The following is a 17,076-nucleotide window of genomic DNA, read 5'->3' as shown; positions in this document are numbered from 1 at the left end:
TTGGTTGTGGTGCGCGGGCTTCTCATTGCGGTGGCTTCTCTTGTTGTGAGCATGGGCTCTGGGCGTGCAGGCTCCAGTAGTTGTGGTACGTGGGCTCAGTAGTTGTGGCTCGCAGACTCTAGAGCACAGGCTCAGTGGTTGTGGTGCACAGGTTTAGTTGCTCTGCGGCATGTGGGAACCTCCTGGACCAGGGCTCGAACCCCTGTCCCCTTCATTGTCAGGTGGATTCTTAACCACTGCGCCACCAGGGAAGTCGCTAATTTCCTACTTAACTACCATAATCCATCAAAACTTCCACTTAATATACCAAGACTCCATGAAATCCAGGTGATGTCACATAATTTATAGAAATGTATCTTACGAAAGAAAAAGGTTAATTAAACCAAAACATGTGTTCTGTACTTCTTTAGATAATAAAGTTTGTTTGTTTGTTTTGGCCATGTGGCGTGGCTTATGGGATCTTAGTTCCCCAAACAGGGATTGAACCCAGGCCCTCGGCAGTGAAAGCACCGAGTCCTAGCCACTGGACAACCAGGGAATTCCCGATACTAAAGTTTTTTAAAAATTTTTTTGAATTTATTTTATTTATTTGTTTATTTATTTTGGCTGCATCGGGTCTTAGCTGCGGCACATGGGCTCTTCGCTGTGGCACACAGGCTTCTCACTAGTTGTGGCACTGGGCTCCAGAGCGCCTGGGCTCTGTAGTTGTGGTTCGCAGGCTCCAGAGCACTCAGGCTCAGTAGTTGCGGTGCACAGGCTCAGTTGCCCCGCGGCATGTGGGATCTTAGTTCCCCGACCAGGGATCGAACCCAGGCCCCCTGCATTAGAAAGCAGATTCTTAACCACTGGATCACCAGGGAAGTCCCAATAAAGGTTTTTTTTAAAGTAAAATTTTCGTTAATCCAGCATGTGCAGTTACACTTGTGGATGATTTTCACCTATCTATTAAAAGAAAAGGTTATATCTATTGAGTCCTTTTACATTTATGCTGTTGAGCCCTTTTGACTGACATATATATGTCTTGCTTATGTGGGTGTCTTTGGTCAATTAGAGGTATACCTCAGAGATACTGTGGGTTCAGCTGCAGACCACCAGCAATGAAGCTAATACTGCAATAAAGTGAGTCACGTGAATTTTTTGGTTTTACAGCGTATATAAAAGTTATACCTACACTATACACTATACCGTAGTCTATTAAGTGTGCAATAGCACTATGCCTAAAAAAAAAAAATGTACGTACCTTAATTTAAAAATACCTTATTGCTGGGCTTCCCTGGTGGCGCAGTGGTTGAGAATCTGCCTGCCACTGCAGGGGACACGGGTTCGAGCCATGGTCTGGGAAGATCCCACATGCCGTGGAGCAACTAGGCCCGTGAGCCACAACTACTGAGCCTGCGCGTCTGGAGCTTGTGCTCCGCAACAAGAGAGGCCGCGACAGTGAGAGGCCCGCGCACCGCGATGAAGAGTGGCCCCCACTTGCCGCAACTAGAGAAAGCCCTTGCACAGAAACGAAGACCCAACACAGCCAAACATAAATAAATAAATAAATAAATAAATTTATTTTAAAAAAAAAAACCTTATTGCTAAAAAAAATGCTTACCCATCATCTGAGCCTTCAGTGAGTTGTAATCTTTTTACTGGTGGAGGTTCTTGGCTCAAGGTTGATGGCTGCTGACTGATCAGGTGGTGGATGGTGAAGGGTGGGGTGGCTGTGGCAGTTTCTTTCTTTTTTTTTTTTTTTGACCTCACCATTCGGCTTGTGGAATCTCGATACCAACCAGGTATCGAGCCCACGCCCTTGGCAATGAAAGCACAGAGTCTTCACCACTGGACTGCCGGGGAATCCCCTGTGGCAATTTCTTAAAATAAGACAACAATGAAGTTTGCCACATCGATTGACTCTTCCTTTCATGAACGACTTCTCTGTAGCATGCAATTCTATTTGATAGCATTTTACCCGCGGTGGGAATACTTTCAAAATTGGAGTCAATTCTCTCAAACCCTGCTGCTGCTTTATCAACTCAATTTATGTAATATTCTAACTCTTTGCTGTCATTTCAACAATCTTCACAGCATCTTCACCAGGAGTAGATTCCATCTCCAGAAACCACTTTCTTCGCTCATCCATAAGAAGGAACTCCTCATCCATTCAAGTTTTATCGTGAGATTGCAGAAATTCAGTCACATCTTCAATCCTCTACATTTACAACTTGGCTAACTGTTGTAAAAGGCCTAGCTTTCTTCCTGTCTCGGTTTTCGACATGCCTCACTAACTAAGCTTAATCATTTCTAGCTTTTGACTTAAAGCAAGAGACATGCGACTCTTCCTTTCACTTGAACACTCAGAGGCCACTGTAGGGTTATTAATTGGCCTAATTTCAATATTGCTGTGTCTCAGGAAACAGGGAGGCCCGAAGAGAGGGAGATGGGGGAACAGTAGATCAGTGCAGCAATCAGAATACACACACAGGAGGCGGAGTCAAGATGGAGGTGTGGGAAGACGTGGAGTTAGTGTCTCCCCACAACTAGGGCGCCTGCTGGCCGCTGGTGGGGAACTCTGACGCCCAAGGAGACGGGAGGAACCCCAAAGTGAACTGGTAGGTCGCAGGGGGACTGAGGGGGGAGGAGAAGTGGAGGCCAGACAGGATGGGCACCCCTGAGGCCGGGGAGATCAGGAGAGGCAGGCGGGAGGGGCCCTACCAGACCGGAAGAGGAGAGGAGAGGAGGGCATGTGCCTTGCCCACTCGAGCCCAGGAAGCCTGCTGGGCTCCCAGGTGAGGTCCCCTGCCCTCTGAGACCAGGGGTGGGGGGCACGCCTGGGACCCTTCTGTTCCTTGAGCCTAAGCCCCACCCCCACGGCCCCCAGGGCCTTTTCCTGCCCTGTGGGTCCTAAGCACAGGCCCCACCCACCGCCCAAACCTCGCCCTTGCTTAGGCCCCACCCTCCACAGCCAAGGCCTTTTCCCCACCTTTTTTTTTGTTTCTTTCCTTTTCCCTCCTCCTCTTTTTTACTATTGTGTTACTGATGTACCTTCCAATTGTTGATCTATATTTTTATATTCTTTCTAACATATCTGTTACTTTCCTAGTCTAATTTTATTTTTTACTTTGTTATTGTGTGCTTTTTTTTTTTTTCTGACCCACACAGCTTGCGGGATCTTGGTTCACGAGCCAGGGGTTGGGCCAAAGCTCCTGCGGTGGGAGCTCCAAAGCACTGGACTAACAGAGAACCTCAGGGAATATTCAACAGAGTGAGGTCTCAGGGAGTTCCTCATATCAGCAGCAAAACCCAGCTCTACCCAACAGCCTACAAACTCCAGTGTTGGAAGCCTCAGGCCAAACAACCAGTAAGGCAGGAACAAAATTCCACTCATGAAAAAAAAAAAAGAGAGCAAAAAAATATGTCACAGATGAAGGAACAAGGTAAAAACATACAAGACCAAATAAATGAAGAGGAAATAGGCAATCTACCTGAAAAAGAATTCAGAGTAATGATAGTAAAGATGATCCAGAATCTCAGACATAGAATGGAGGCACGGATTGAGAAAATACAAGAAATGTTTAACAAAGATCTAGAAGAACAAAAGAACAAACAAACAGAGATGAACAACACAATAACTGAAATGAAAAATACACTAGAAGGAATCAATTAACAGAATAACTGAGGCAGAAGAATGAATAAGTGAGCTGGAAAACAAAATGGTGGAAATAACTGCTGAAAAGCAGAATAAAGAAAAAAGAATGAAAGGAATTGAAGACAACAATCTCAGAGACCTCTGGGACAACACTAAATGCATCAACATTCGAATTATAGGGATCTCAGAAGAAGAAGAGAAAAAGAAAGGGTCTGAGAAAATATTTTCAGAGATTACAGTCAAAAACTTCTCTACCATGGGAAAGGAAATAGTCAATCAAGTCCAGGAAGCACAGAGAGTCCCATACAGGATAAACCCTAGGAAAAACATACCAAGACACATATTAATCAAACTAACAAAAATTAAATTCAAAGAAAAACTATTAAAAGCAGCAAGGGAAAAACAAAAAATAACATAGAAAGGAATCCCCATAAGGTTATCAGCTGATTTTTCAGAGGAAACGCTGCAGCCCAGAAGGGAGTGGCAGGATATACTTAAAGTGATGAAACAGTGAAACCTACAACCAATATTACTCTACCCAGCAAGGATCTCATTCAGATTCGATGGAGAACTCAAAAGCTTTTCAGACAAGCAAAAGCTAAGAGAACTCAGCACCACCAAACCAGCTTTACAACAAATGCTAAAGAAACTTCTCTAGGTGGGAAACACAACTGAAGAAAAAGACCCACAAAAACAAACCCAAAACAATTAAGAAAATGGTCATAGGAACATACATATTGATAATAACCTTGAATGTAAATGGATTAAATGCCCCAACCAAAAGACACAGACTGGCTGAATGGATACAAAAACAAGACCCATATATATGCTGTCTACAAGAGACCCACTTCAGACCTAGGGACACATACAGACTGAAAGTGAAGAGATGGAAAAAGATATTCCATGCAAATGAAAATAAAAAGAAAGCTGGAGTAGCAATACTCATATCAGATGAAATAGACTTTAAAATAAAGACTGTTACAAGAGATAAGGAGGGACACTACATAATGATCAAAGGATCAATCCAAGAAGAAGATATAACAATTATAAATGATTACGCACCCAACACAAGAGCACAATACATAAGGCAAATACTAACAACCATGAAAGGAGAGGTCAACATTAACACAATAACAGTAGAGGACTTTAACACGCCACTTACACTGATGTACAGATCATCCAAACAGAAAATAAATACAACCTCTAAATGACACAATAGATCAGATAGATTTAATTGATATTTATAGAACATTCCACCCAAAAGTGGCAGAATACACTTTCTTCTCAAGTGCACACGGAACATTCTCCAGGACAGATCACATCTTGGGTCACAAATCAAGCCTCGGAAAACTGAAATCGTAACAAGCATCTTTTCTGAACACAACGCTATGAGACTGGAAATCAATTATAGGAAAAAAAGTGTAAAAAAACACAAATACATGCAGGCTAAACACTGTGCTACTAAATAACCAAGAGATCACTGAAGAAATCAAAGAAGAAATAAAAAAATACATAGAAACAAATGATAATGAAAACACAACAATGCAAAACCTATGGGACACAACAAAAGCAGTTCTAAGAGGGAAGTTTATAGCAATTCAATCTCACCTCAAGAAACAAGAAAAATCTCAAATAAACTATCTAATACTACACTTAAAACAACTAGAAAAAGAACAACAAGAAAACCCAAAGTCAGTAGAAGGAAAGAAATCATAAAGATCAGAGCAGAAATAAATGAAACAGAAACGAAGAAAACAATAGCAAAGATCAATATAACAAAAAGCTGGTTCTTTGAAAAGATAAACAAAACTGATAAACCCTTAGCCAGACTCATCAAGAAAAAAAGGGAGAGGATGCAAATCAATAAAATTAGAAATGAAAAAGGAGAAATCACAACTGACACTGCAGAAATACAAAGGATTATAAGAGACTACTACAAACAACTATATGCCAATGAAACGGACAACCACGAAGAAATGGACAAATTCTTGGAAAGGTGCAATTTTCCAAGACTAAACCAGGAAGAATCAGAAAATATAAACAGACCTATCACAAGTAATGAAATTGAAACCATAATTAAAAATCTTCCAACAAACAAAAGTCCAGGACCAGATGGCTTCACAGGCGAATTCTATCCAACATTTAGAGAAAAGCTAACACCAATCCTTCTCAAACCCTTCCAAAAAATTGCAGAGGAAGGAAAACACCCAAATTCATACTACGAAGCCACCATCATCACCCTGATACCAAAACCAGACAGATATCACAAAAAAAGGAAATTAAAGACCAATATCACTGATGAACATAGATGCAAAAATCCTGAACAAAACACTAGCAAACAGAATCCAACAGCACATTAAAAGAATCATACATCATGATCAAGTGGGATTTATCCCAGGGATGCAAGGATTCTTCAATATATGCTAATCAATCAATGTGATACACCATATTAACAAATTAAGGGAAAAAAACCATATGATCATCGCAATAGATGCAGAAAAAGCTTTTGACAAAATTCAACACCCTTTTATGATAAAAACTCTCCAGAAAATGGGCACAGACGGAACCTATCTCAACATAATAAAAGCCATATATGACAAACCCACAGCAAGCATCACACTAAATGGTGAAAAACTGAAAGCTTTTCCACTAAGATCAGGAACAGGACAAGGATGTCCACTCTCGCCACTCTTTTTTTTGTTTGTTTTTTAAATTACACTATACTAGGTGTGCTTTATTTATTTATTTATTTATTTATGGCTGTGTTGGATCTTCGTTTCTGTGCGAGGGATTTCTCTAGTTGTGGCAAGCGGGGGCCACTCTTCATCGCGGTGCGTGGGCCTCTCACTATCGCGGCCTCTCTTGTTGCGGAGCACAGGCTCCAGACGCGCACGCTCAGTTGTGGCTCACGGGCCCATTTGCTCCACAGCATGTGGGATCTTCCCAGACCAGGGCTCGAACCCGTGTCTCCTGCATTGGCAGGCAGATTCTCAACCACTGCGCCACCAGGGAAGCCCTCGCCACTCTTATTCAACATAGTTTAGGAAGTCCCAGTCACAGCAATCAGAAAAGAAAAAGAAATAAATTACAAATTGGAAAAGAAGAAGTAAAACTGTTACTGCTTGCCGATGACATGACACTATACACAGAAAATCCTAAAGATCCCACCAGAAAACTACTAGAACTAATCAATGAATTTGGTAAGGTTGCAGGATATAAAATTAATACACAGAAATCTCTGGCATTCCTATACACAAACAATGAAAAATCAGAAAGAGAAATTAAGGAAACACTTCTATTTACCACTGCAACAAAAAGAATAAAATACCTAGGAATAAACCTGCCTAAGGAGGCGGAAGACTTGTACTCAGAAAACTATAAAACACTGATGAAAGAAATCAAAGATGACATAAACAGATGGAAAAATATACAATGTTCTTGGACTGGAAGAATCAATATTGTGAAAATGACTATACTACCCAAAGCAATCTACAGATTCAATGCAATCCCTATCAAACTACCAATGGCATTCTTCACAGAATTAAGACAAAAAAATTTACAATTCATATGGAAACACAAAAGACCCCAAAGAGCCAAAGCAGTCTTGAGAAAGAAAAACAGAGTTGGAGGAATCAGGCTCCCTGACTTCAAACTATACCACAAAGCTACAGTAATCAAGACAGTATGGTACTGGCACAAAAATAGAAATATAGATCAATGGTACAGGATAGAATGCCCAGAGATAAACCCATGCACATATGGGCACCTAATTTATGACAAAGGAGGCAAGAACATACAGTGGAGAAAAGACAGCCTCTTCAATAAGTGGTGCTGGGAAAACTGGACAGCTACATGTAAAGGAATGAAATTAGAACACTACCTAACACCATACACAAAAATAAACTCAAAATGGATTAAAGACTTAAATTTAAGACCAGACACTATAAAACTCTTAGAGGAAAACATAGGAAAAACACTCTTTGACATAAACCACAGCAAGATCCTTTTTGACCCACCTCCTAGAGTAACAGAAATAAAAACAAAAATAAACAAATGGGACTTAATAAAACTTAAAAGCTTTTGCACAGCAAAGGAAACCATAAAAAAGACAACCCTCAGAATAGGAGAAAATATTTGCAGATGAAACAACAGACAAAGGATTAATCTCCAAAATATAAAAACAGCTCATGGAGCTCAATATCAAAAAAACAAACAATCCAGTTTAAAAATGGGCAGAAGACCTAACTAGACATTTCACCGAAGAAGACATACAGATGGCCAAGAGGCACATGAAAAGATGCTCAACATCACTAACTATTAGAGAAATGCAAATCAAAACTACAATGAGATGTCACCTCATGCCGGTCAGAATGGCCATTATCAAAAAATCTAGAAACAATAAATGCTGGAATCGGTGTGGTGAAAAGGGAACCCTCCTGCAGTGTTGGTGGGAATGTAAATTAATAGAGCCACCATGGAGAACAGTATGGCGGTTCCTTAAAAAACTAAAAATAGAGCTACCATATGACCCAGTAATCCCACTACTGGGCATATACCCTGAGAAAACCATAATTCAAAAAGAGACGTGTACCACAATGCTCACTGCAGCACTATTTACAATAGCCAGGACATGGAACCAACCTAAATGTCCATCAACAGATGACTGGATAAAGAAGATGTGTCACATATATACAATGGAATATTACTCAGCCATAAAAAGAAACAAAATTGAGTTATTTGTAGTGAGGTGGATGGACCCAGAGTCTGTCATACAGAGTGAAGTAAGTCAGAAAGAGAAAATCAAATACCGTATGCTAACGCATATATATGGAATCTAAAAAAAAAAAAAAAATGGTACTGATGAGCCTAGTTGCAGGGCAGGAATAAAGAGGGAGACATAGAGAATGGACTTGAGGACTTGGGGTGGGAGGGGGAAGCTGGGGCGAAGTGAGAGTAGCATGGACATATATACACTACCGAATGTAAAATAGTTGGCTGGTGGGAAGCAGCATCTTGGTGCTTTGCGATGACCTAGAGGGGTGGGACAGGGAGGATGGGAGGGAGGCTCAAGAGGGAGGGGATACGGGGACATGTGTATGCATATGGCTGATTCGCTTTGTTGTGCAACTGAAACTAACACAGTATTGTGAAGAATTATACTCCAATAAAGATCTATTAAAAATTAAAAAAAGAATACACGCATATATTAAGTTCTATCTTATATGGGCTTGGTTCGTGGTGCCCCAAAACAATTACAATAGTAACATCAAAGATCACTTAACACACATCACCATAACAAATGTTACAGTAATAATGAAAAAGTCTGAAATATTTCGAGAATTACCAAATGGGACAAAGAGACACAAAGTGAGCAAATGCTATTGTAAAAATGGCACCAACAGACTTGCTGGACACAAGGTAAAAATGCAATAAAGTGAAGAGCAATAAAGCAAAGCTCAATAAAACAAGGTATGTCCGTATGTGTAGATAATCTATTCCTAAAACAGATGGGCAACCAACAAAATCGGTAATTCTCATGCGTACAACAGCCCAAAGTTGGTCTTGCTTTCATTCAGAATGCGATTTAAGTTTAATGAGTTTATTATCGTTCTTTTTAAGTATAAGCGCTCTGCTTTCCAATAGATTAAAGGGGTGGGCTCTTTTACCCATGAGAATAGTTAAGTTCTTCTGTAGGGAAGGGGGCCTGAATTTGGAGAAGAACCTTCCTCTGGTTCTAATTCTACAAAAGCAATGCAAACTTTGGCAAGTCATTTAACATCTCTGAACACAACTGCCAACTGCAAACTAGGGTTTGTATCTGACCTGCTATAAGCAATAAAAAATACAATTTGAGCAATACCTTTATCATTAACATTACTAAATAAAGTGAGGTAAAAGGGCAATAACACGGGTAAGATAAATACATCAAAGTTCAAAAGTAAAACTATACTCTGAAATTAATAAGAAATATGTCACGGAACACAGTATATCTCTAGAAGTATACACAAGAAAGTGATAACTATGGTTGTGTCTGGGGAAAGGAATTGGACAGCTGAAGAAAGGGGACATATTGTTTAACATAATCTTTTTGTATCTTCTGAAAATGATTCTACGTAAATGTATTATGTATTTAAAAATAATGGATAAGATTAGCTGTCATTTAAAAAAAAAAGGATGCAATCCTAGGAATTATCTTTTAATGTCTAAAGGAAAATTCCAGCAACATCTTAAATCTCGCCAGTGTCTGAGGTTTAATCCACCCAATTATGTTAAAGAGGGTAGTAGCTGATGTTTATTGAGCAATTATATCTCACCAGCCTCTACAGTACCCACTATACAAGCATTTTCAGCCAATTGGTATGCATAGTTCTATAGCAGTACCACAGGACCTGAACGTTCTAGGTGGGAATGCCTAGAACCCAGTACAAGCACTTGCAGACATTCAGCACTGGTCGGGTAGTTGTTTGCTGTACAAACTCCAAAGAGTTTATGCAGCATATGGTTCACTGCCTCACAGCTGAAGAATACAGATGCATTCTAAATGCTCTACTAAAGCCTACCACAAAAACTGTGCATTTTAACTACAAACTGAAGCATTGCAGGATAAAGGTAAATTACTTACTAATTAATGCCCAACAAATTACCTTAACTCAAAAATAAGTCTCTCAGCTTGTGTCCTGGGCAGTTTCTATATTTTTCTTAATTATAGTATTTTTATACTTCATGTTTAAAAACACAGTTTTAAATTAACATACACACATTCTTGGCTCCCTTAAAAGAGAAAGAAAAGGAGGGAGGGAGGGAGAGAAAAGGAGGAGAAAAGAATGCATGAGTTATGTCTATAAATAGAAGTGTGACATAATATCAAGATCATGGAATTCTGGGTCTGAAGGCTTGAATTCAAGTTCTAGCTCCACTACCTGCTCACACACACATCCTTTAACATAGTTAATCACTACTATTATAATAAAATGTGGACAAAGTGGTTTTGGTCCACCCTGCTATAAAGGAAAATAATGTCATACCAGCACCATCACTACCACAAATTCAAAACTAAACTCACCTACATCCTCTGAAATTTATTTCCTCCTGTGTTCCTGCTATGAATGACATTCTGATATCCTTGTTGCCTGGGCCCAAAGTCGAGTCATGTGCACCTCACCTCCCCTTTAACCTCACATACACTAAGGGTGCCAAGTTCAATTCATCCTATGTCTACCCTATCTCCTACATCCATCCTTGCTTCTTTGTTCCCACTGCCACTATCCTAATTCAGGCCTTTCCCCTCTAGTCTGTTCTGGAGAACAATCTCCTAATTGGCTCCCCACTTCTAGTCTCTTCCCAGTTTAATTCTATTCTACACCCCTCATCCAGGAGCATGCCATTCCCTTGTTAAAAACCTTTGAGGGGCTCTTTTCTGTCTTCACAGTCTAGCATTCAGCAAGGATGCTTTCCAGCAGCCACTCCCCCACTCTTCCATTGTGAAGCAGCCCTGTAGTTTTCATCCCAAACTGGTCTCTAAACAGTCAGTTTAACCCCATTTTCCTTGGCCATGCTAATGGTTCAAGGATGGCCTTAGGGAAGTGTGACCTAAAGTGGACTGGTCATAGCAAAGACCCAGAATGGGGAGTGGAGGAGGAAAAGTTAAATCTCCTCTAGTGAAGATGTGATATGCAAATGTGAAGCCAAATGGGGACGGACGGAGCATAAAGAACTGCAGTGAAGTGGGGCGAGAGCTCTGTTTAAACTATACCTGACCACCTCCAGCCAAAAAAACTGTTACGTGAACCAGCCAAATTCCTTCATTTCTTAGGTCCTGTTTGACCTACAGTCACAAGCATTCTGATAGAAAAATCTTCTAAAAGCTAGAAACAACTCATTTCCACTCCATGAAATGCTTAAAGGAGTCTAGTCTATGTACCTCTTTGAAGTGTGTAAGCTATACATTCAGTTCTACAAACAAACAGTGGGAACAGAGATCTGGGCATAAATAAACCCCCTCTTCCCCATGGTTTGCCCCTCTACCTTCTTTTGTCAATGTGCTAATATTCTCAAAAATTTTTTTAAAGAACCACTGCTAGTCTCAGAGTTTAGAGCAACTAAAATTCACCTCAATTCAGCCCTCCTAAAAAACAACTCAACAGAAACAAAAATGCAAATACTACTCTCCAGATAAGAACTAACAGTCCTCTCTCCCTACCTCTCTGTCCTTAAAAAAATTTCTTTTGGAGGAAGCATTTTGCCTCATTTACTCAAAATTTTTAGAATGCCTGGTCATTACTAACAAAATTCATATTCATGGCAGGAAATTGACAGGTTTAAAGAAAATGAGAGAAGCACATCTGTCCTTGTAAAGTTTTTCCAATTACAATGACAAACATGCCTTCTTTGGTATCTTAAGGTCTCTGGTTGGTTGGTTAAACACATTAAACATATGACTAAGTGTCTTTTAGGAGGAAAGTAATTTACAGAAAGGATCTAAAAGAACCAACAGCCAAAACATTGCAAGACAATCAAAAGATTGTCCCTGTTCTTATTATTCTGCTACATGAAAAGGGAAACTGCAGGCCCTGCTCTCTGAATTCTCTGAGGCCAGTGCCAGCACTGCTCCTGAAATGTTTACACAGCCCCTACGTGGGAGACAGGAAGGGAGCTGTGAGGGACAAGTGTCAGGTCTGCTGCTGCTTCTAGACTCAGCAACCTGAGGGGAGACAACCAGATTTTCCATCAGAGGTTTCTTATGCCATCTAAACGTATTTCCATTCTGCTATGTGACTACGAATAAATTGGATTCCCAGTAAGACGGAGATGAAGAGTTTATCTCAGTTGTCACTGAACTGCCTCTTTTGCTTACCAGCTTCTCTTTCCTCTGTCTTCGCATCTCATTTGTCCACCAGTGCTTTCCTCTTTCTTTTCCATAATGAAAAATTTTTTTAATATATTATTTTAGTGTTAAACTCCTGAGATTCAAAGCTACTCTTTCTTTTTCCATTTCATTTTAATTACTGATCTTACAGAGGATTTTGGTTTTTAAAAAATTGTGTTTTGGGGCTTCCCTGGTGGCGAAGTGGTTGAGAGTCTGCCTGCCAATGCAGGGGACACGAGTTCGAGCCCTGGTCTGGGAAGATCCCACATGCCGCGGAGCAACTGGGCCCGTGAGCCACAATTACTGAGCCTGTGCGTCTGGAACCTGTGCTCTGCAACAAGAGAGGCCACGATAGTGAAAGGCCCGCGCACCGCAATGAAGAGTGGCCCCCGCTTGCCACAACTAGAGAAAGCCCTCGCACAGAAACGAAGACCCAACACAGCCATAAATAAATAAATAAATAAATTTAAAAGTTCTTCTGTTAAAAAAAAAAAAAAATTTGTGTTTTAAGTACTAAGGATTTAATTTTATCTCTCAAAGTAAACACCTGAGGTGGACAACTCCATACTATTTATTCATTCACTCCTTCAACCAACAATTCTTCACAGAGATCATCACAACTGTCTTACTAAATCAATGGCAATGACTTGGACAAAAGAAAATCTTACTGTGTTTCTCAGATTATTGCTCAGCTCATTTAACCACAACACCTCAGTAAAATGGTCACTCTGGCTTCTAACTAGTGACCAGAAATCAGAACTTCTTTTCTTAATTTAAATTCCACCCCTTTGGGATAACAGATATTTGTGTTTCCTTAATACAATCCTCTATTCTTCAGCTTTTAAATTGAGCATATATTATTTTTATAATTTAAAAGCCACATACTTTTTCAAAAACACTTATTGTCTTTTATTATTTCAAGCCAATTATTTTACTTATCCTCACTTCTGGTAGGATATTCAGTACCAGGAAAGTGCCATGTAAACAAAAGTCCAAAAGCTTCATTATATAAAGCCTTCGGACAGTGTGTAAAACACACATTCCTCAGAAAGTCCTACTAAAATGTCCAAAACAGAGCAAATGCGTAGTTTTCTGGATAAACTTGAAGATAGTATGCAAAACAACAATAAAATACATAGACAATCCACAAACCTTTATTTGTGACACTAATTTTAGCCTCTTTCCAAAAACAAAACAAAAACTCTCACATTAACTACAAACAAGTAGCAAAACTAAATGCATTCATCTCCTTTTGTCTGTCCCTAATCTTCTTCCTACTCACTTTTTGTCTAAAAAGTGCTTATTGTAAGATAAGCAGGTTAAAGTATTGATGCTCTCTGAAAATATTCGATTTGCTGCTCTTGCATAACACCCTATGAATACAGATTTTTAACTTCTCACACCTAAAGAAACAACAATGGGGAGCAAACAGTTGGGTTTCTCTTGGGTTCCCTTATCCTGGAAAGCTCGAATTTTAAGTCTCTCCCTAAATAAACACCTTTACTTTGTGACACTTTTCTCCAAACAAAAAACATATTTAGTCATACACACAGTCACAAAACTTTAGAGTTCCTATTAGAAAATATATAGATACTTTGGACAGAAAAAAACCAGACTTTTTAAAGAAAAAATATTTACAAAAGTCATGCCCACAATTAAATCTGAATGTTCTCCTCAATTCTAAGAACACCTTTTAAGGAAGCTTAAAGCTTTATGTTTCTGTGTAAGGAAACCTGGGTCAACTGGTGAAAAGCTCAAAGGCCCATAATCTCACACAAAGCAGCAGGGTCAAAAGGCAGAGGTCAGGGAACAGGGGAACAGGGTGCAAAATAGTTCCCACACTTGAGAGGAGGCTGTATCTCATTATCTCAGAAGACATTCAAAGACTGTTCAGTCATGTTCACTAAAATAATACAACCGTTTCCTTTAAGTTCCAAAGCAAATCTGAATTTTCTGAAAGAATTCCTTATTTTTAAGAGCAAGGAATTTAAGAAGTTACTTCTTTCCCCTACACTGAAAACACCGCCGATCTCTCACACACATACACCCATGCTTCAGCTGCCCCTCAAAGACTGACTTCCAGATAAAAGCTGTCACCTGATCTATTCAACAGGGTTCACTGGGGCACAGAAATAACTACTAAATATGCATACATGTCAACAGACATTTCACAGCAAGGCTTCTGCCCTCTAATGATTCAACAAAATATGTCTACTTCTTGGCCTTATGGCCACATTCAGAAAAAGCTACATTTTTACTCCTAGTTAGAGAAGATTTCATCCCAGGGAAGAGTGAACATGATTCTGTTAAACTTTTAGCAGGTGTGACATTTGTACAGAAGACCCTGTAATGACTCCTCTAGCACAATTACTGTGGGCACTCCAGGATCTAGGGCATTTGTCTGGATATCTCTGTACCATTTCTCGCACTCTAACCACAAAATCTGTGTTCCATGTAGAAGAGAGAGTAAGAGATAGATCAATGAGATCAGGAAAAGAGGATTTTGGAATAACAGGCGTGGTTTTAAGTTTCTGTCTTCCATCCTGTATACATGCACACTTTAACTCTCTCTCCACTGGCCCCTTCCCCCAGGGACAAGACGGTTTACAAGTACTTCACAGTAAACGAGGCCTGCCAGTCCTTCTCTGTGAGGAATACACAAGATTCTACATTGCAGCCCACAAGGCTTTCATGTATTTATTTAAAATAAAACTGTAACTAGGGCTGCCAATGGAAAAATAAGCACTGCCAGACAGGAGTGAGAACAACTAAACAAAATAACCTATTTTGGCATAAACACCTCAATGGTACCAATGCTTATGGGTTAATAAGCTGTGAAATCACAGTCATTGTTCTCATGAACAATGGCACAAAGCAAAGGGAATCAAGTACAAAAGCTCATTTTCCTGGAGCTGAGCCAGAATATTTTGAAATTTGGACAAAAGTTCATTAAGAAAAAGAACACACTTGAGATAGGAGATGGGGAAACATTTTTAAACAATTTGTTATCTTGTTGCCCCAGCCACTTAAATTTCCTTAAAAGTTACGGTTAAACTTAAAGTGAAGAAAACTAACCTGGAAAGTAAAACAAAACACTGTGGTCCTAGAAGTGAATCATTCATAAGCTTTAAACCTATAAGCAGTCCTAAATTCCTACTACCCAAACTATTCTTATTAAAGTCTCATTCTCATGGAATGCCAGTTGATATGCTGGTACTGATTCTTATGACAGGGAGGACTTCCATGTCAGGGAATTGTATGAGAGTACGGGATGCTCACTTCCCCCAAAACAATTCACATTTCATCTGGCTACGGGGAAACAACCTCTCCTTGTTATTTTAGTCCCGGGAGGAAACAAAATGATATAAATTTAATATATAGAAAGAATATTGTTGATCTAGCAGATTGTCCCTGTTTTCCCAAAGGACTATGAGGGAAGGAAAAGGAAGGAAACTGAAGGGATACTAGAAACAGAAAGTATGTAACCTGAATAGCTGTGGGAAATAAGAAAATCCTCCCTGGACTTCCCTGGTGGCACAGTGGTTAAGAATCTACCTTCCAACGCAGGGGACACGGGTTCAATCCCTGGTCCGGGAAGATCCCACATGCCGCGGAGCAACTAAGCCCGTGCACCACAACTGCTGAGCCCACGTGCCACAACTACTGAAGCCCACGCGCCTAGAGCCCATGCTCCAACAAGAGAAGCCACCGCAATGAGAAGCCTGCATACCACAACAAAGAGTAGCCCCTGCTCACCACAACTAGAGAAAGCCCACGTGCAGCAACGAAGACCCAACACAGCCATAAATTCATTCATTCACTCATGCATTCTTTAAAACAAATTAAATTAGAAACTCCTCCCTGGGAAATCCCTGGTGATCCAGTGGGTAGGACCCAGCGCTTTCACTGCTGGGGCCCAGGTTTGATCTCTGGTCAGGGAACAAAGATCCCAGGAGCCACAGCGCTGCCCAAAAAAACAAACAAACAAACCTCCTCCCTGTTTGTGCTGGGGATGAAGGTAACTGGAGGATTCATGAGACCTCAATTTCTTCACTATGAGATGTTAATGACAGTGAAAATTTTTGCCAAAAAACTATTTCCTCTTCTCCACGTTGTTACAGAAAAAAGAACCAAAAAAGCAGGTTGTGGTTTTAAGAGGACTAAGATGAAAATAAGGGTGATCTTTGAAGAAGGAATTAGGGGGAAAAAAAAATACAAAAGCCTGGTCTATGAGCAAACTTGTGCCATGCTGACTACTGGAAACTTAATTTAGATATCACTTCTACATGAATGTTTCCTCAAACTATAGAATAACTTTCTGTGTTAAATAACAGTGGGAGTGGGAGTGTGTTGTACTAGAAAAGAGGGAGACAGGGAAGGCAAGAAAACACGATCTTCAAAGCAGAAACCTGGATTCTCTAGGCCAGGGCAGGAGACAATTATGCAAAACAGGTGGATTTACATCACAAGGCCTCTGGGATATAGAAAACAAACTATTTAAAATATCTTTAAACTAGGTTTCACAGTTTAAAACCTAGAGGTCTACAAGCTGTATCTAAGGATTCAGACTATTAGT

At 40.0% G+C, this 17,076-nt stretch overlaps 1 protein-coding gene and 2 long non-coding RNA genes across 9 annotated transcripts in view; 2 read left to right on the top strand and 1 right to left on the bottom strand.

Annotated features, from left to right (window-relative positions):
- LOC309640725 overlaps positions 1-8,825 on the top strand; it is a 104,994-nt gene extending 96,169 nt beyond the window's left edge. Inside the window, exon 2 of the long non-coding RNA XR_014252360.1 lies at positions 726-8,825. This is a non-coding gene — a long non-coding RNA (uncharacterized lncRNA). The remainder of the gene's footprint in view (positions 1-725) is intronic.
- Positions 1-17,076, top strand: part of LOC309640733 — a 242,823-nt gene that overhangs the window by 172,664 nt on the left and 53,083 nt on the right. The gene's annotated exons all lie outside the window — the stretch shown is intronic.
- The window catches only part of DENND5B (DENN domain containing 5B), a 228,545-nt gene that overhangs the window by 185,819 nt on the left and 25,650 nt on the right, over positions 1-17,076 (bottom strand). The window lies entirely within an intron of this gene.

This window comes from Balaenoptera physalus (assembly GCF_965194825.1).
Source record: "Balaenoptera physalus genome assembly, chromosome: 13".
Taxonomy (NCBI): Eukaryota; Metazoa; Chordata; class Mammalia; order Artiodactyla; family Balaenopteridae; genus Balaenoptera; species Balaenoptera physalus.
This window is presented reverse-complemented; position numbering and strand designations above follow the sequence as displayed.